This window comes from Lissotriton helveticus, chromosome 5_1 (genome assembly GCF_964261635.1).
Source record: "Lissotriton helveticus chromosome 5_1, aLisHel1.1, whole genome shotgun sequence".
NCBI lineage: Eukaryota > Metazoa > Chordata > Amphibia > Caudata > Salamandridae > Lissotriton > Lissotriton helveticus.
In genome coordinates this window covers 448,093,803-448,114,914 of record NC_136065.1, presented here as the reverse complement: position 1 = coordinate 448,114,914, position 21,112 = coordinate 448,093,803, and the positions used below count along the sequence as shown (strand labels likewise).

Sequence of the window (21,112 nt, the reverse complement as noted above, 5' to 3'; positions counted from 1 at the left end):
TCATGGCTTACATTTTTCATTTCTCTGTGATACCTATTTTGAGATTTTTGTAATAAAACTCTCTAACTTTTAATTGATCTAGAACTCAGCTATTCAGTGGTCCCAGCCACTATGTTATTAATGGAGTGGATCTGCCTTAGGTAAAGTTTGGGGTGCAATAGAAATGTGGGTTCTGCTCCCTCACCAACAGGGTTATTTCTCACCTTCTTCACTTCAAGACCCAGCTTTTCAAACTGGGAACCTGCCTTAACAATGAAGGCTTAGCCACGAGTGCCATTTCCCTGCAAGCCAATCAATAATTGCCTTAACCGCGCATATGCTCTAACAACGCATATGCGTAGTTAAGGCAATGCTGGGTAGGGGTAGCTTACAAGGGTAGAGGTCAGTTTTGAGGACTCAGGATGGGGGTCCTGGGGTCGAAGTAGTTTAAGGGGCTGGGGTCGAAGTTGTTTTTAGGGCGTGAGAACACTTTTTAGGGCTTGGCGGGATGGGGGAAAAGGGACAGATTGAAGGGCTTGTAGTAGTTTTAGGCCTCATGGTGTAGGCGGCTGGGTTAGAGTACTTTACAGATGTAGGGGACAGTTTTTAGAGCTCAGGGTGGGAGGCTGGGTCCGGCGTAGTTTTTAGTATGTGGGGTTAATTTTTAGGGCTCAGGGTTGTAGTGTAGTTCCTATATCCCTGATAGGCGCTGCTCATTGGAATAATATACACTATAGTTTAGACATAGGACTGAGGTCAGTATGTCTCTATCGTGTACATTAAACTTAATTACTTGTGTGTGCCAGCTAACTCAGAGGACACTAGAAACTTCTCGAATTAACAAGAAGGGATTAGTCTCTGACAACCGCATAACCATGACAACGTTGTTTCCCTTTAGAATCGGAACAATCTCAGAATCGTGGAAACAATAGATAACAGTTTCACTCAGTCAATCGTGCATGCTTTGTTTCTACAGAGTTTACACAGAAATAGGCAGACGGGCGTTTCAATAAAAAGGGTTTATTGAACAGTCTTATTTCTCGTGCAATAGATATGAGCTGCTACAATCGGAAGACAGAATGCGAAGTATAATATGTACAGCGATAGCAGTAAGGAAAAATAATATTGCAATAGCATGGTTTGTAGCTATGAAATATATTAATAAAAATACATACATAAATAACACAGGCTAAAATATAAATACTCATCTGGTGCTTCTAAATAGTTCTACCCCAGTGTACCTAACCTAAGTGTAGTACGAGGTAAGAAGTAGGTGCTGTTTTCTAAAGTATAGCAAGCTATTGTGTAGTTTTTGAAAAAGTTGCCAAGAGTCCCTCTAGGTTCTAGTCTGCTCCGTACCATAGAATGAGAGAGGTTGGAATCCCTTTCCGGGTCTCGATCTCTAACACCCCGCAAGAGAAGTCAGTAACACTGGAGCTGGATTTTCTGCAAGGAGGATGACAGCGTCTGGTCAGTGCGTCAGGCGGGGACTCGAATTCCTTCTGAACTTGCCGTGGCGAGCCGCGTAGCTGTGCCGTGCAAGTATGCAGCCGAACAGTTGTTTGCCATGGCAAGTGAAGGTATATTTATACCTTGAACATGTTTAGGAATGTCAGTATTGAGGTAAAAGTTGGGCAGAGGAACGTCATGAATTAACCCCTAAGGAATAGATGTTCATGCATAATAAATGAGTTCTTGGAGAAATCTAAGCAAGGGGAAGTCCTAGAGGCTTGAGTCTGGTTTTCCAAGAACTCGTTGTGACGTGGATGAACGGATGTAGGGGACCATGCCTGCATTTGGTTAGCATGGATTATGCCTAAATAAGGGTTGGATTCCTATGACTAAATAAGGGCAATGTGAATTGTGCCTATATAAGGGCATAAACCGGGAAACCTATATACGGTATCTAAATCGACACACAACAGCGTGGGAGCGAGCAAAAAGGAACAGTTTTCAGGGCTGAGGGCAAGGGTATGTTCTTTAGCACGTATGTCCCTTGACCAATCATGTATTTACCACAAAACTGCATGGTAAAGGCGTGCATGATGGCGCGGTCGTGGTTAAGATCAAGTGGTTCAAGCATGCGTTATTCAGGCATGTGTTGTTTGATTATACAACCTTTCAAACTACATTACGTGAAAAAATCGATGCATTTGTAGGCCTTAATCAAAATGCAGACTCTTCCAATAGAATTGAGTCAGAAGTATTCAAAGCTACGATCCGATGGTTCAATGGTAAGGGTCCAGAACACACTCCGCCTGGAATAGTGGGCGATTGATGAATGGCTGCTCCAATTAGAAGGGCTGTCTGCAAATAGTGCTTCCCACTCCTGTGCCCTCACTTTGCCCCACGCTACACAAGCTGCACTGCTGGAGCAGCTCCGCTGCATTAATTTTGCTGTGCAAGTAGCAAAAACTCATATAGAGGCGGACAAGCACTCCTCCTTTCTCGGGAGATTGATTAAACTTGAATAATTGAACACTGGGCCTTAAAACGTATTCTCTTAATCAAATCATCAAAGATTCCCCTTTGATTGAATGGACCTTTATTAGGTGATGCGAAGCTTTGAAATGGAGAAAACATCAACAACACATATGAAGCCAATGTGACATAATAAGTACCAGGAATCACTGAATACGGTTAAAGTGTTTATTTCAGCCTGCTAATCAATCTAGTACATATGCAAACCAAGAATATGTTTTTTTGGGAGAAAGCAATAAACAAAAACATATTTCTAATTTTACATGTACATAAAATGTACATCTAAGATACTTGCTCTCCAAAATATACTTTCAAATTATCTTGCTTTCAAAGATTAGTGTTCGTGTCCCAGTGATCACAAATTAATAAAAACACAAACAAATCTTCCTACAACAATTTTGTTAGTGCCAGAGTCACTTAAATGGCACACGAAAAGGTTGGTTACTAAATAAACAAAAGTCTTTAGTAACTCAAGGAAGCTATAGGTTTTTATGAGCCTCTACTGTTTACTCTCAGTTTCTATTTGAGTTTCTTGAAATTCTTCAGCACTCTTTCCATCACTTTTCAAAGTCTCTTGAAGTTCATGTTTGGTGCTGAGAAGGAAAGGAACTGCTTGCGTCTCAACTCCAGCTTATCGTCAACACTATCTTTGATGTGAGAAAGGTGCTGCAGTTCTTTCCCCAAGGCATCAAGTTCCTTTAAAGTTTAATGTCTGTCCGTATGATTCTGTATCACGTCAGCTAAGGCATCATATTCCTGATTTTTTTTTCTAATCCGCTTTGCTTGCAGAATCTGTTTTTTGTATTCAGCTATTTTTTCATGAGCAGCGCAATGCTATTTTCTATCTCTGTGTAGATTTTTTCATAATTCTCCATTTCTCGAAGGTTCATATCATACACAAGTAGAGTTATCCCCATCGAAAATTCACATTGTGACAAAGTAGCAAGCATACACTGGTACTGAGTATACCCTTCTTCGTGAGATCCAGAATAGTACCATTTCATGAAAGACTTTACAAAAAGGTTGATTTGGCTATCATCTCCAGCTCCGTCACCATCTGTTAAGAGCCGTTTACTAATTACTTCTTCGTCATTGACTGTCCCCCATATTGTTGGCAACCGTCGAGTAGCAGGGGAACGCAGTTCCCACCATGCCTCCAACCAAGAACAAGTTCAGTAAATGGAGAAATATAAAAGGTACACTGAAAATTCTCAGTAAATTAAGGCTAAATAGAATGACATATTGTATTGTAAAAATCATAATTTTATAAACACAGATTAAAGTCAACAGGTGTTCCATAATGGAATTTCCATTCTCTCTTCTAAACATGGATCAAATGTAGGGTAATCTATCAAGGGTCTCTAAAGTAGGACCATAAAAGGAAAGAAAGGTGTGAGCATAATCAGACTTCAGTAAAGGTAAAAAAATACAAGGAATAAGTGTTGCCCAAAGAACTTCAAACTTGCAAGAATAAGGCCAGCAGAGAGGTCTGTACTTTCCTAAATCTTTAGGAAATCTTCTCTACCTTCAGCTGTGTGAACACCAATTTAAAAGAAATAAGAGATTCAGAAACGTTCTTATCTCATTCACACCACCAGGGACCAATCAGAGCACTACTTTAGTGCATCTGCAACATGGCTTACGGTTTACATTGCATCGGGCTAAACCTTTGTTCTCAACCTTGTGCAGCATGCCATCCTGGTACAAGATGACCAGAAGGCCAGCAGAGGCCCCTCCATTAGGTCGGTGGAGCATCATCCCTCTGCTGCCAGTGTGCAAAGGTAACAAATAAAATGGTAATAAAAAAGAAATGTATTACCTTTTTATTTTTGCCTTTCCTCAACTGAGCCGTGTTTGGGGGTGGGGTAAATTCTGTTGACTGGCAGCAGGGGCGTGGTGCTCAATCCACCAGTTTAGAGTGGGCGGGTCATTTTGACTGGCTGTATTGCGACAGACAGCCTGAGAGGGGCACTTTAAACCTCGCAACCCACCTGTCTTTGACAACTAGATAAAGAGCAGGCACAGGCCCCCAGTGCATGCGGAGCATCGTGCCAGCCCGCCCAGCCAATCCTGGTGCAGTTCTCATGCTGCTTAACATTATCAGCAGCATCTGGATTGGTGTGGAGAATTCAATTGCTGCAGAGACCAACTCCAAGGAACTGAAGCACAAGGACAGGAGGAGGAGAGCAAATGGAGTAGGTAAGGGCATTTTTATTTTCTATTCTTTTTTTTTATCACAGAGTTTTATTCGTTCTTTAGGTTTGATACAATTTGTGGTACAGCATTATGAGTCTCAGAGCATTCTGTGGAATCAATATCAGTATATCATAAACATCGTAATAACTACTTCATTACAAAGATTATCGTTACAAGGTACAGTTGTATACACACAATCTGTGGAAATGAAGAATCTGAGCGGACCTGAACAAAATCAACAAAGAGTAAGTTATACACATGTACCAACAAGTTCGTACTCATAATTCTGACTGCATAACATATTATTGTGAATGATATCTTAAATCTGTGACAAAAAAAAGGGAAACCATAATAAAGAACTATGCTAAGATCAACAAGGTGTCTGTTCTGATTACCATCGGGGAGCGGGGGCGGAGCAGGGGATCACAGCTGGGTAGGGGGCGGCAAGGGAGGTGAAGGGGGAGGGAGGGAAGGGAATGATCAAAAAGGGGGAGGCAGGCAGGAAGGATACATGTACAGGTACAAACTATTCATCAGTGATATCCATACATTGAGCCTTAAAACGCTCCAACATTTGAGCCCACTCCAAAGATATTGGTTTCTGTCTTAGCCCTCTGTGCTCTCCATGGTACAACGCATCCCTCTCAATAGTAGCCCATTGTATAACTTCTTCCTGCCATTTCCCTCTGTGCAGGGCCTTAGCTGACTTCCATCATTGTGTGATAAGCCTCTTGGCTAGCATGAGAATGAGGTTTAGAAAACAAGGCATCACTTTTGCCTTTTCAGGAAGTGGGAAGAGCCCAAGGAGACAAGCCTCAGGGGTGTTCCAGTTGGAACGCTCAGAAAGGGAGGTGAGACCCTGCATAACCTCTGACCAGAAGTCCACAAGGATAGGCAGGTCCAAAACATGTGAATAAAGTCTGCCTCCGAGTTGCGACAACGAGGACACTCTGACGTGGGATTGGGGTACATACAGTGTATCACCCGTGGTGTGAGATAGTAGTAGTAGTTAAAGGCAAAGTATTGCAGAAAGCCACTTGGGATTTGAGGTTGTTAAGTGCTCCGACAACATTTCCATCAACTGTGTCCGAAGCAGTTCTATAAATATTTATCCCCAAATATTTAAAGTTAATGGGTTCCACCCTAAACTGCAGCGGACCAAATTGTAGTGTGGGGTGTGTGAAGGTGTCATAGAAGGAAAAGGCCACTGATTTAGTAGCATTAAGGCACAATCCCGAAATGTCCCCAAATTGTTCAAACAGGGAGGCGATAGGCAACATGTCTACATGCAGATCTGCAAAGTAGAGCAACATGTTGTCTGCATACGCCGAAACGGATTGACAGAGCCAACCCACTGGAGTGCCATATGGTGCCATTATAAGTCGTAGTTGTTGTGCCAGGGGCGCTAGAGCAAGCACAAACAACAAGGATGACAGCGGGCAACCTTGCCGCGTACCCCGATATACATTATATGCTGTAGAAATATTGGTGCCAGTCTTGGCCCGCCCCATAGGTCCGGTATAGAGGAGCTTGACCCATTTAATAAAGACTGGGGGAATCCCATATTTAACCAGTGTGGCCTGCATGTATTACCAGCTTAAAGAATCGAACACCTGCCGTATGTCTAATGAGAGGCAGCCTGCATGGGGGGAACCAATGCGGGCAGAGTGTAGCAGGGCATAAAGGTGACGTATGTTCAAGGAAGGTTTAGGCACAAATGTGCATTGGTCGATTTGAATTAGAGTGGGGAGTAAGGGGAGCAGTTGCGTTGCTAGTAATTTACTAAGAATTTTGTACTCCGTATTAAGGATCGATAGGGGCCTATATGAAGAGAGCTCCGTTGGAGCTTTATTAGGTTTCAACAAAGAGGTCACTATCGTCTCCCGTGTCATAGAAGGTAAGGTACCTTCATCCAAAGCAGTGGTGTACAGTTGGAGTAGCCTAGGGACCATGGATGCTGCAAAAGTAGAATAAAATTCAATGGGAATCCCATCGGAGCCCGGAGTCTTATAACAGGCTATTCCTCGTAAAGCACAACGGAGTTTAGGAGCGGTTAGAGGGGCTGCTAACTCCTCAGTCTGGGCTGACGTGATGGTAGGAAGTACTAGAGAGTTGTATAATAATCACAAAACGTTCTATTAATGTCCACTTGTATGGGAGCAATTTGTGTTGGTCATTATGAATGGCTAAAATCGGTGTGGGGGAGGGTTGTGGTCTAATTAACTTGGCCAAGAGTGTACCAGATCTATCTGAATCAGCATGAGTATGCAGCGTGTATGCATGCAAATCTATCACCCTCAAGTGTTCCAGTAATTCAGCATATCAGACCCTGGCTTTTTGGAGGTCCAGCTCTTTCCCTTCGTCAGACTGTGCAGCAACTTCCAGCGCTTTTAATTTACTCTTGTGGTCGGTAAGATCACATACGGCTTCTCATTAAAGCCCATCAACGTCCCCATAGAGACACCCCAGATTATTACCTTGAACGCCTTCCATTCAACAATCCTAGAGGAAGCTGTACTCTTGTTTTCTGCAAAATAAGTGGTAATGGTTTTATTTTACGTTCTTATTTCCCACTGACAAGCACTGTCTTCAGCCTCAACATGAGACCTCTCAGTTGTGGTCCATTATAAGTACTATTTATAACGAACAATGACTGACAGCTTTGACATTGACCTTAAAGGCATGCTGGTCAGTGTAGTGGTTGGTTGTACCACTAAATATTTAAGGTACCAGCTGCCACCACAGAAGGCCTCTTTTGACCATTGTTTCTCCACGGTCCTGGCAAGTTTTTCTTAGGCCTCTCTATCTGCTGTCTAATACAGACAATAAGCCTTTCTCTATCTAACGCCCCAACCACAGGTGACGTCGGCGTTGCTGTGCAAAGCGGGAACTCTGGACTGGGATTTCCTCTGCCAGGGAAAGACCTGGGTGAACCTGGCTTGGCAGTTAGGCCTGGACTGTTCTCCAGAGGCACAGGGTCAAGATGATTTGCATATGGCTGTGTCTATCCTGGAAGGGCATGGTGAGCAAAAGAACGAGGGATTCAACCCAGATCTCTTGACTGGGGGTGAATGTTTGATTTGGTCTGCCTTCCGTCCATCATCTGTATGTCTTTTGCTTTCTTGCCCTAAGTGCGCTGGGTATGCCCAGACTTGGGTCCGGGGCTCACTGTGCCACTAGATTCAAGCTAGCCTGGCTGAGAGTGATGATGCCCCAAAACCGGTCCCAGGATGCTTGTTTCTAGTCCAGGGAGGACTTGGCTTGGCAGTTTGGGCTGGACTTTTCCCATGAGGCACAGGGTCAAGGCTGATTTGCATATGGCTGGGTTTAAACTGGGGTAGCATTGTGAGCACAATATCAATGGATTTAACCCAGATCTCTTGACTGGGGGTCAATGTTTGATTTGCTTTGCATTCCTTCCATCATCTGTGTGTGTCTTTTACTGTCTCGCCTCAAGTGCACCGCGTATGCCCAGACGTGGGTCCAGGGCTCACGGTGCCACTGGATTCAATCTAGTCTGGTTGATGAGAGGTGCTGCCCTGAAAACAGTCCCAAAATGCTTGTTTCAGGTCCAGGGAGGACCCTGCTTGGCAGTTCGGCCTGTACTTTTCCCATGAGGCACAGGGTCAAGACTGATTTGCATATGGCTTGGTCTAAACTGGGTTGGCATGGTGAGCAAAAGAATGATGGATTTAACCCAGATCTCCTGACTGGGAGTGAATGTTTGATTTACTCTGCTTTCCGTCCATCATCTGTGTGTCTCAAGTAGTTTTCAATGCCAAGTCAAATAGGCAGTAAACTGTGCATACAGTGGCCGGCTCGAGTCTGGTTTGAAAGGCTACTTCCGTGGGTGGCTCAAGCAGTGCTGGAGGCCCTCTAATAGCATTTAATGTACATGGGATACCACTTTATAAGGGACTTACAAGTAAATTAAATATGCCAAAAAGATGTAAACCAATTTTACCATGTTTTAAGGAGAGAGGACATGCACTTTAGCACTGTTTAGCAATGGTAAAGTGCCCAGAGTCCTTAAGCCAACAAAAAGGTCAGAAAATAAGAGGAAGAAGGCAAAATGTATGGGGATAACCCTGCCAAAAAGACCAGGTCCAACACAGGGCATCAGAGCAACTTTCTCTTAGCTCTAGGAAGGCAACCAATCATTTGTTATCATATGGTACCGGATCAGACACACCACTGTGTGTCAGCCTCTGTAAATACTTGGCCACTAAGAAAAAGTTGAGTATCCACTATCAACAGTAGTCCAACATTCCACAAAACATCAATACTTCTCTCTTGGTGATTTACAGATTTATTTGCAGAATTGCCAAGATTATTTTCTTCGATACTTTCTTTGCGCCCTTCTTAAAATGATGCCCGAGATACAGAACTTCTCTCTGCAACTTACTTGGGGACACTTTATGTCCATTCTCAGCAGACCGATTATGTCTCACTTCAAACTTACTTATTATCTGATGCAACCAGGAGGGCATCAATATACTGCACTAGAACTGAATTACAGGGTATTATCAAAGACTCAAGGGAACTTATTTACAAACAAATATCGGAGTGCGGAGCTGCGCCAAATTTGGAAGCGATATGCTTCAACATTTTGAAACATTGGGATGGGCCATATTTCTAAGAATATGGTGCACCCCTGGCTCAAGAAAATCTTCCTAGCGGATCACTGACATAATATCGACGACACAAATATCGAGATACACAAATATCGAGTCAAAAATATCGATTGATAAAATATCGACTCCCTATCTTCAAACAGGTAAGTACCAAAATATCGACTCCAAAATATCGACTTACAAAAATATAGACTGTCAAAATATCGATTTTTTAAAATGTCTTAAAAGTAAGTTAAAACTAATATAGTAATAAATATATTTAATATAAACTTAGAAATAATTATTAAAAAAATATAATTTTAATAAATAATTTATCTAATTAAAAAAATTACATCACCAAAAATTACACACACACATATATATATATATATATATATATATATATATATATATATATATATATATATATATATATATATATATATATATATATATATATATATATATATTTAAACATATTATTAAATAAACATATATAACATTTTAGAAAATGTTTAAAATTTATTGTTACAACTATAGTGAGTTCAACATTAGCAAAAGTGTTGGATAGCGTAGAGGTAAAATTTACTACTCCCACTCCAGTGGGTGCAACAGTAGGGAAAGCGCTGGATAGCGTAGAGGTTAAAATTACTATTCCCACTCCAGGGATGTATGACGTTACAACGCATACTTTTACAACGCCTACCATTACAACAAAACTTTTACAACGCAAAAACTTTTACAACGCATACATTTACAACGCAAGATTTTACAACGCATATACCTTTACAACGCATACCATTACAACATAAGTATTGGTAAGTATATAATAATTTTTTGAATATAAATTAATAAAAAATATTATAATATAATTTAATATAATTTAATTTTATGAAATAAATGTAATTTAAATGTAATTTTACTTTATTTTTACAAAGTACCCCTGTACCCCAAAAACCCAAAACTGACCCTGAACCCTAAAAATACCCCTTTACCCATAAACTGAAAACTGACCCTGAACCCTAAAAATACCCCTTTACCCGAAAACTGAAAACTGACCCTGAACCCTAAAAATACCCCTTTACCCAAAAACTGAAAACTGACCCTGAACCCTAAAAATACCCCTTTACCTACAAACTGAAAACTGACCCTGAACCCTAAAAATACCCCTTTACCCCAAAAACTGAAAACTGACCCTGAACCCTAAAAATACCCCTTTACCCAAAAACTGAAAACTGACCCTGAACCCTAAAAATACCCCTTTACCTACAAACTGAAAACTGACCCTGAACCCTAAAAATACCCCTTTACCCCAAAAACTGAAAACTGACCCTGAACCCTAAAAATACCCCTTTACCCAAAAACTGAAAACTGACCCTGAACCCTAAAAATACCCCTTTACCCAAAAACTGAAAACTGACCCTGAACCCTAAAAATACCCCTTTACCTACAAACTGAAAACTGACCCTGAACCCTAAAAATACCCCTTTACCCCAAAAACTGAAAACTGACCCTGAACCCTAAAAATACCCCTTTACCCAAAAACTGAAAACTGACCCTGAACCCTAAAAATACCCCTTTACCCAAAAACTGAAAACTGACCCTGAACCCTAAAATTAAAATATTTATCAATTAATCAATTATAATTAATTACCAATTATATTTTAATTAATTACCAATTAATAATTAATTAACAATTAATTTTTAAAAAATATCAATAAATAAATTAACATATTTAATTAATTATAATTAAATTACTTCCCACCCTATTCCCCTATAAACCCACAACCCGCTACAGAAAATAAATTACTAAAATTAAAATATTTATCAATTAATCAATTATAATTAATTACCAATTATATTTTAATTAATTACCAATTAATAATTAATTAACAATTAATTCTAAATATATATCAATAAATAAATTAACATATTTAATTAATTAGAATTAAATTACTTCCCACCCTATTCCCCTATAAACCCACAACCCGCTACAGACTTATATTACACAAAAAATAAAAATTATTATTAACTTACCTTAAATTCGATATTTTTGTTGTCTATATTATGTCTAGTCGATATTATGTCCATTCTATATTTTTGATTCGATATTATGTCCATTCTATTCGATATTAATTTTCTCTAGTCGATATTTTTGTTGTCTATATTATGTCTAGTCGATATTATGTCCATTCTATATTTTTTACTCGATATTCTGTCCAGTCGAAATAATTGACTCGATATTATGACTGTACACCCTTCCTAGCGCCAGCGCAGGAACCCTGCTGCCATGTTGCTAGGGTGCCTGCACTGCACTGGCGATTGTTTAGGTGCAGGAAGGGACACCTTCCTGCATATAAACGATCAATATTGGTGATTGTTCTTTCTATGTGTGCTGCAGAACTTAACAATTTCTCCCCGTATCATCATTCTAATGCCTGGTATTCCATGGTATTAGTTTTTGGCCATGCCTCAGCCCTGTAAATCTGGGGCAGCTTAAAAAAGGAATAGGTGTTGCAGTGGAATGGCCACAGCAACACCCACTGCATGCCCCTTTGTGGCAGAGGACTGCGATGAAAAGGGGCATAGTTACAAGATGGCACCCTAAGCCAAGCTAAGTGGCTTAGCGCCATCTTGTAAATATGGAAAATGGCGCTACAACTTCAGAGAGTCAAATAAAGTGATACTCCAGGGGGGATATGGGCTTGTAAATGGCGTGCAGACAGAATATTGAGTTTAAAATATCGAGTTGCACAAATAACAAGTCAGAAATGTTGTGGTTTGGAAATATCAACAGCAAGAATATCGTGGTCAAGAATACCGACTTACGCAAGTAATATCGATTTTAAAAATAAGTGTTTAATATTGTTTGCGAAAATATAGTGTTATGTATTTTAGTATATGTTTTAAATGCATGTGAGTATTTTTTTTGTATAAGAATTGTTTGTATTTTTAATATATGTCCTACATTTTAAATTCTTTGTAGTTATAAAATAAAGGGCCCGATGTAGGTAGGCAAATACCGGTCGGAAACGGCCGAAAATACCGATTTTTGGCCGTTACCGACCGGTATTTGGGATTGGAAATGTAGGTGGCCTGGATTGTCCCGATTTGGTAAATTTACAGATTCGGTAAAATACCGAATCGGTAAAGTTACTGAATCGGTAAATCAAGATGTAGGTGGCACTTTAAACAGTGCCATAGGCCATTACCGATTCATAATTTACCACCAAATAATATTTGGTGGTAAATTATGAATTTCTACACCGGTGCCATGTGGCACACATACATGCCCTAAGGGCATGTATGTGTGTCACATTGCACACAAGCCAGAATCTGGGGTGCAACAGGGTGTCAAAGTGACACCCTGTCCCCCTTGTAAATTCGGTAATTTTACCGAATCGGTATTTACCGATTCGGTAATTGCCATAGGTTCCTATGGGCCTCAAGGCCCATAGGAATCAATGGCAATTACCGAATCTGTAAATACCGATTCGGAAATTACCGATTTTTACCGATTCGGTAATTGAATCGGTAAAAATACCTACATCCCGATTGCTAGTTCTTAAATACCGAATCGGTATGATTCGGTATTTAAGAATCAGTTAACTGGGATTACCTACATCGGGCCCAAATTGTTGAATTTTGTGTTTTTAGTTCCGTAGCAGGTTGAGGGTTTACAGGGTAAGAAAGCGGGACGTAATTTAATTATATTAAATTAATAGTTTAAAAATATAGATACATATTTGTTTAATTGAGAAGTTATAGTGTTAAATGTGGAAAGTAATGTATTATTAAGTAATTCATGTTTTGTTTTTAATTAAAAATAATTATTTAATTTGTCATTCATTATGGTAATTGTGTAATCAATTTTAAGTGTGTATTTTGGTGTTTATAGGTGTAAAGGGTGGGAAGTAATTTATTTTAAATTGATTAATTAATATTTGGTTGTTAATTAATTTTCATTATTTAATTCGTAATTAACTATGGTAATTGTGTAATTAACTTTAGGTGTTTGTTTTGGCATTTATATGGGTAACGGGTGGGAAGTAATTAGTTTTAAATTGATGATTTGATAGGTGGTTGTTAATTATTTATAATTAATTAATTGGTAATTAATTATGTAATTGTGTAATTAATTTTAGAGGTGTGTTTTGGAGTTTACAGGGGTAAAGGGTGTTAAGTATTGTATTTATTGTTTAATAATAATTATTTGTTCATCGACATTAATTACATTAATTAAAAATGTATCATGGCAATTGTGTAATTCGTTTTAGGTGTGTGTTGTGGTGTTTATAGGGGTAATGGTTGGGAAGTAATTTGTGTTTAACTAATTAATATATAGTTGTTAATTAATGTTCAATATTTTATATTTATTTTGGGTAATTGTTTATTTTTTTGGGTGTAGTTTTTACTTTTAAAGAAGTAAAGGATGGTTATTAAATTAATTTAAATGACTTTATAATTTGTTGTTATTAGTAATAGTTTTTAATTTAAAAATAAGTTATAATTGTGTTTTATTATTTTATAATTTAATTTAGTGTGTGTTGTGGACATTATAATGTTAAAGTGTTTGTAGTTAATTAAGGTTTATTAGTTATTTTTGAAATAGGATTTGTTTAATGTTTAATAATTATGTTAAATATGGAAGTAAATTTGATTTAAAATGTTGAAGTGTGTTGTTATTGCTGTGGTGTTATAGGGTAGGAAATGAAATAAATATATTTTTGTATTAATTAATGTTTTTGTAAATATTTTGTTGTGTAAAAGAATGTTTATTTTTGATATATTATTTAATTTTATATAATATTTGTAAGTATGTGTTATATGTAATAAATAATATATTATGGGGTGGCAAACACGGTGATTATCGGCTGTGACGATAGGGCAGACATGGATGCTGAGGCTCTGGCTGTTTGTGTAGAAGGAGAAGCCTTCAACTGCCTTTCTGAGTTTGTGCCTCTAGGAGTGGATGACTTTAATAGGGTGGCCAGTGGTGTTCACTCAGGGTCTCCGCTTGATCCTGTGCCCCATAAAATTTGGACTGAATTTAAGGCAGAGCTGTTCCCCACTCTTCGACTGATCTGCAACCAGTCTCTGTTTAGTGGTATGGTCCCGGGCCGGTGGAAACAAGCAGTGGTGACACCCTGTTAAAGAAGCCCTCGCTTGACCCGGAGTGTCCTAAGAACTTTAGGCCCATCTCTCTCCTGCCTTTCCCAGCCAAAATCGTGGAGCGAGTGGTGAGCAGCACTCTGTCCAAGTTTGTGGCACAACATAGCTTGCTGGAGGAGGTGCAGTTTGGTTTCCGGCCGGCCCATGGAACTGAAACGGCTCTTGTGACCGTGATGGATGAACTTCGGATGCGTGCAGACAGGGTGCAGGCAGCTGTTCTGGTTTTGCTCGACCTGTCTGCCGCCTTCGACACGGTCAACCATGGGATCCTGCTGAAGAGACTGAGAGAGGTTGGGGTGAGGAGTGCAGTCCTGAGGTGGTTTCGTCATTTTTACGGGATAGACAGCAAGCGGTATCCCTCCCCCCTTTTCAATCCACCTACTCAAACATCTCGCATGGCGTACCACAGGGCTCGGCTATCAGCCCTATTTTATTCAATATTTACATGAAACCTCTGATTGCTGTCATCAAAAAGCATACCATTAACATCGTTAATTATGCGGATGACAAGCAGTTGATTTTCTCCCTTGAGGGAGACCAATCAATATCGATAGAAGTGTTTTATATTTGCCTGCGTGATACGGCCATCTGGCTGAAGGAGAACTCGCTGCATTTCAATGCATATAAGACAGAGGTGCTTTACTGTCCGAGGGACAGAATTCCCTCTGTCTTGCCATGTAACTTCTGGCCGGCCACTACCTCGTCCATGGTTCAATCTGTGAAGAAGGTCCGTAATGGAAAGGCACATCACGGCCTGCATCTTAATATGGTTGGCAGTGTCTTGCAGACACCGCCACCATATCAAGCCCCTTTGCAGCCCGGTAAACTCATCGAAGGGCGGCAAACCGGCGGGCAGTCTTCCCGTCCGCCGGGGTGCCCCCCGCCATCATAATATGGCGGGGGAAATGGGATACAGGTGGTGGTAAATGGCGGGCGGATTGCCACCGATATGCGAGCGGTGGCAATCCGCCCGACATACTAATAGACCGCTATGACTCTGCATTCCCTGCCTTGGCCCATTTTATTGTTATACAGGGTTATTAAGCTGTGTCTGTCCAAACTCAAAAATTTTTACTTGATTCTCATTCATTACTCTGTTGGGATTAAGATGACATTCCTTCTTCCAATACCCTAACTTGTTACAATAATGACATGGATTTGATATATTTAATATGGCAACATCAATTCCAGTATTCAGGTAAATCGGAACACCACATCCTCTACGCTGTTGTGGATAACCATTGTCACCTTACATCTTAGAAACTCCCTGCGGAGCTACACCTTGCATAGCACCAATATTCCCTATAGATAGTTCAATCTGACTTCCTCTCTGTGCTGATTTTATGTGGACCAGCCTGAACTTCTCCTTTAATTATTTCACTGCAGTTTTGCGTTAAAATTTAATGCTGTTGAATCACCATGCTTACCTAAGGTCTCAATCTTGTCACAAACCCTGAGACAAAACTTTCCTTATCTTTGATTTCAGAATTCTCCATTCCATTGTGATTTTCAAACACCTGCAACAATCTCTCATAAAAGAAAAGCAAAGTGTCTTTGGACTCCTGAGTTGTTCTGTCAATTTTAACCCAATAAATGTCCTTTGCTGGTATCTTTCCTTTCAAAAAGGTAATCACCTGTTGATACTTTTTCATCACCAAAGCCAATGGTGCATGTAATATAGGCTATCTCTGTGGCTCCTTCTCTGGCCACTGTACAGCTACTTTACATTTTGCCCACAAGTCACTCTGTACCTCAATGTCCAAAAGGGTGATAACATCTATCCAAAATACCTGTGAGAACTTCACAAATCGATCAACTTGGGTGTACCACTCCACTGGGTTATCTCTCAATTTAAGGAAATCTTTTGTGAATGGTACAAAATGACTCTTACTCCGTGGTATATGGATGTAACCTCTACCAGGCACATTCCTCTAAGGACATTTTAAGCACCTTCCCCACCTATCAAAGATGGAGGTGGCTCTCCCTTTGTTTTCTTTGGGTCTTTCTTATTTGCACATCTGCCTTCCCATTGGTCACGTTCACTCTATTTTTTAATGCTACCAATGAATTTTCAGATTTGCATTTTCATGCAAGACGTTCTTACACTATTTATGTCATTTTCATCAAAACATACACGTAACTTTTCTGCAAGGACTTGGTCCTACTTAAATCCACATCATATGTTCCAGCTAATTCGGACAGTTTTTCATGAGCTTGTACTGCACTTTTAGCGACATCTTTATGCATGTGCATAATCTCATTCTCTTGATAAGACTCTAATCGGGAGAGGTCAAGATTTCCTGAAATCATCTTATCCAATTCTAACTGTAATTTAACCTCATCTAATGCATTCTATCTTCCTGGAGATTGAATTTCTCTGCTCAATACTGAACCTCCAGCTTCTCATGGGACCCATTGAAACACATATTCAAATCATCTAATTCCTGTGAATTAACACTATTTTGTACTTTACAGAATTTGATTGTAACCCCTTTCCGGGGACTACTACTTGTGATACACTGAGGTAAATTTCAAATGAACATGTGAGGATTTTTTGACCTCTGAGAGGATTCTTTTACAGGGGCAAGTTGTTTCCATCATTGCTGATGGTACAGGAGCAGAGTATAGTGAAGTCACCATACTCTGCACCAAAGAAGTTCTTTCGGTGTCTCCCCATCCGGGAGCAACAGGAGCATTAGTTGACATATTTACTCCAGTGGGAACCATAAAAGCCTGTGTTGTGGTTCCTGAAGACTCAGGTTAATATAAAGGTTAAGCTGCACTAATAGTAACTGCAATAGTTATTGCATCTGGAGCATTAGAAACAGTTGAGTTAACAGAAGCTTGAATCCCTGAACCCTCTCACATAAGGTTCTGACATATATTTGCTGGGGCGGTGATCACTAGAAACGCTATCACTATCTTCATCTATTCCCTCTGCACTCTCTACTTTATCTTCATTTTTCTTTTTCTATTCCTCTTTCTGAGGTTCTTCACTCATCAATGCATGATATAACCTAGCTCCTTCAATTATGTCAGGTCTCCATTTTCGCTGTTCTGCATCCTTTCTAGTTTCAGCACAACTATGTACAGCCTTTCTGACTCTACCATATTCTCTTTCTCTTTGAAATGAGCTGCACGCTCCCTGGCCTTACGTGCCTTGTACTGTGCAGGCCTAGGAGGTGGCTTCATCTCATACAATATCGTTCTCAGATTTTTTATAATTCTCTAATTAAATGTGCCGCTGTGTGGAAACATCAATGCACTCTCTTTTTCACTTATCTTATGCTATTGAGTCAACCAAAAGCAAATGTGAAGCCCCACATTTATGGCCATATGATGACCTGTTGTGCCTTCTGGTGGCACCTGTTTGCCTCCTCAAACAGAGACTCTTACATCTCCCCTAAACAGATCTCGTATATCCTTACAGAATTTCATTTTTCAGCAATAATATCAACAATTACAAGTAACATTTTCATTTCAAACCAGGAAATAGTTTCATACCCACAGTTCTTGTTTGGCATTAACAACCAATAGCAGGGCAGCACTCTGTGATGTATCAGCCATAACAGCGCATCACAAATGCCAACTGACCAATCTCAGCATGGCACACTATGATATAGTTCTCACTCCTCGCAGCGGTTCACCCTTCTTTACAATTTTCACGAGTACACTCTTTTCTCAACACTAAAGTAACAAAATCAAAACATAAAGCAATTTCAACAAATAACGCTTGTCTGCTCCACTAAGGAAATCAAATTATAAATAAATGGTCTGGAGCAACACTTTCTGACCTACTCAGACACACACTCGAGTGTAGTCTTGATCAGCGGTAATAACCCGATCAGTGCTGCTTGTCCTTTTCACAAACCAAATCCACTACACCAACTCACACAAAGGTTTATGTCCCTATTTCAATTGTGCATCTGTTGGTCCCTCCTAACACCACAAAACTTAGCAGACAAATTAATTACAATACAGTGCATTCCTTACTTTAATTTCTATACAAGGATTTTAGGCTTGGTTGAGCCCAATACCAGCTTAAATTTCTCAATATTAAGCGCATTCGCATCTATACCACAACTAAAACATCATTGTATTGCACCCCCCAACCTCAGCAAAATGCTGCAAGCTTCACATTCAAAATTACAAAGCGCGACCATATTAATACTTACTCGTCTGTTGTTACAACTCTTTTCTGAACCTCTGGATCCCTGCTTATTCTCTGAATCAAGATATTGACATTAAGGGTTGGGGCAGGGTTTGGGCAAGTCTACATTTTCTTATAGAGATATACTAACTCCCTTTGCTTCAGTAGCTAACCATCCTCTGCTACCATCTGATGGAGCACTGTGTCCTAAAATGTAATCTCTTAGTCAAGTCATCAAAGATTTTTCCCCATTGGTCGTATGGACCTTTATTAGCTGACGCGAAGCATTGAAAGGGAAAAAACATCAACAATACTTTTTTAAATTGTGAAGCCAATTTCCCCCCACAAAAAGGTTCAGAGATCATTGAATATGGTTAAAGAGTTTATTTCAGTCTGCTAATCAATCCAGTATATATGCAAACCAAGTATACGTTCAGTAAATGTAGCAATACAAAAGGTAAGCTGAAAAATCTCAATAGGATGTGACATATCAAATTGCAGTAATCACAAATGTATAAACACAGGTTAAGGCAAATAGGAGTTCCATAAAGAAACTTCCATTCTCTCTTTTAAACATGGATCAAATATAGGGTCATCTATCAAGGGTCTCTTAATCAGAAGCTTACAATGAAAGGAAGGTATCAGCATAATCAGACTTCAGTAAAAGTCTGAAAACAAAAGGAAATCTGTTCAGCATTAAACTTCACATTTGCAAAAACAGGGCAAGCAGAGAGGTTTGTACCTCCCTAAATCTAAAGGAAATCTGCTCTACCATAAGCTGTGTGAACACCAATTTAAAAGTAACAAGAGATTCAGAAACGTTTTTGTCTCATAACCAGGGACCAGTCAGAACACTACTTGAGTGCATCTGCACCATTGCTTCAGGTTTACATCGCATCAGACTAAAACATTGGTTCGCAACCTTGAACAAATTGCCATTCTGATACAGGATGAACAGACGGCCTCTTTCCATTATTGTTTCTCCAATTCCACTGCCAGGTTTTTCTCAGGTGTCTCTATCAGCCGTCTAATACAGACAAAACGTCTTTCTCTAGCTAACGTAAATCATAATAAACCATCAAGGGTAAGAGAAAACATGCTGGCAAAGTAAAAAGCATTTCAACTAAGGCCTGTAGTCAGGGCCTGACTGGCTACCAGACATTTTGGTGTGCTGCCAAGCTGGGAGCTGATTTCACTGTGGTGGCGGCTGATTTCGTTGATGGGGACCTGTGTGTGCTTCTAAATAAACAAAGCAAAACAAATGTTTTAAGCACACGCAGGTCCCCATCAACAAAATCAGCCGCCAGCACCAAAACGCCCGGTAGCCAGTAGCCAGCCTGTAGTCAGGCTAAGTTTAGTTAAGCATTTAATCTGCACTTCGAATACATGGTTATACATGCACATCTGTAACCTGTGAAATAACGGCAAAATGTGAGCAAAAGAATACTTGTTTACATAAGCAACTATGGGGCACATTACCAAGCAATAGCGATAATTATCGCTATGCATGGTTAGCGGCTATAATTATATCGCCGCGCTCCGACGATTTTTACCGCTGAGATACCTTGATATTATCAAGGTTTATCTCAAAAGCGGTAAACATCTTGCGAAATGCATGAATATCACAGAAAAATCAGCGATATTCATGCATTATCGTGACAATGCTCTTAGCCATGTTATCCACCTTCCATTGGATAACATGGCTAAGAACTGCTCTGGGCAGGCATTAGCTTTTGGAGATAATCGCGCTTAGCGCGATTATTTCCAAAAGTAGGTAATAGGAGATAGCGATGTTAGCGACTGTTTCCAGTCGCTAACATCTTGGCACGCCCACTTTTCATGTCATTAGCTATAATTATCGCTGACATGCAAATTGGGCCCCAAGATGATAGCTATCTCCTAATAGCTGTCGCTAACTGGTGTTAGCGACAGCTAGGTAATAGGGCAATGAAATTACCGCCGCCTTAGCGGGAAAAATTCCCGCTAAAGCGGCGATAAGGCCCTTGGTAATGTGCCCCTATATCTTGATATATAAGTGTAAAATGTGAATAAAGAAATAACTCTCTTCATGTTTAAACTTAACATTAGTGCACATATGTATATAAATCTCTAGTTTGTGCAGTCAGTATATTTCAATATTGAGTTTAAATGCTTCACACATGTTAATACATTTTAGGCACACAGTAAATATAATGTCAGGTGCATGCATGTAATTGCCTGTGTGTGATGTATATGGAATATAACTGGTTTATTAATAATAAACTGTGCGATTACTTAAAATCTTTACAGTATAAAATACAACGAACTACAATAAAATACAAAGAAATACAAAGGAATACAAAGAAATACCCCCCCCGTCGCGCACAACTCCAAGTGAGACCCAAAATGCAGCTATATAGTTACTAAGACTGACTATGTGAGCTGCTTTAGTCCAGTCAGAGTTTTATTAAAAGAATAAGGGTTTTGATTTCCCCATGAGTCCACGCCTACTAGAGTCTCAAAGACGTGTAAAAGTTCGACG

At 39.7% G+C, this 21,112-nt stretch overlaps 1 pseudogene; it reads right to left on the bottom strand.

Moving 5' to 3' along the window:
* Positions 1–2,959: 2,959 nt before the first annotated feature.
* LOC144752489 (THO complex subunit 7 homolog pseudogene) lies at positions 2,960–14,770 on the bottom strand (annotated as a pseudogene).
* Positions 14,771–21,112: the final 6,342 nt, after the last annotated feature.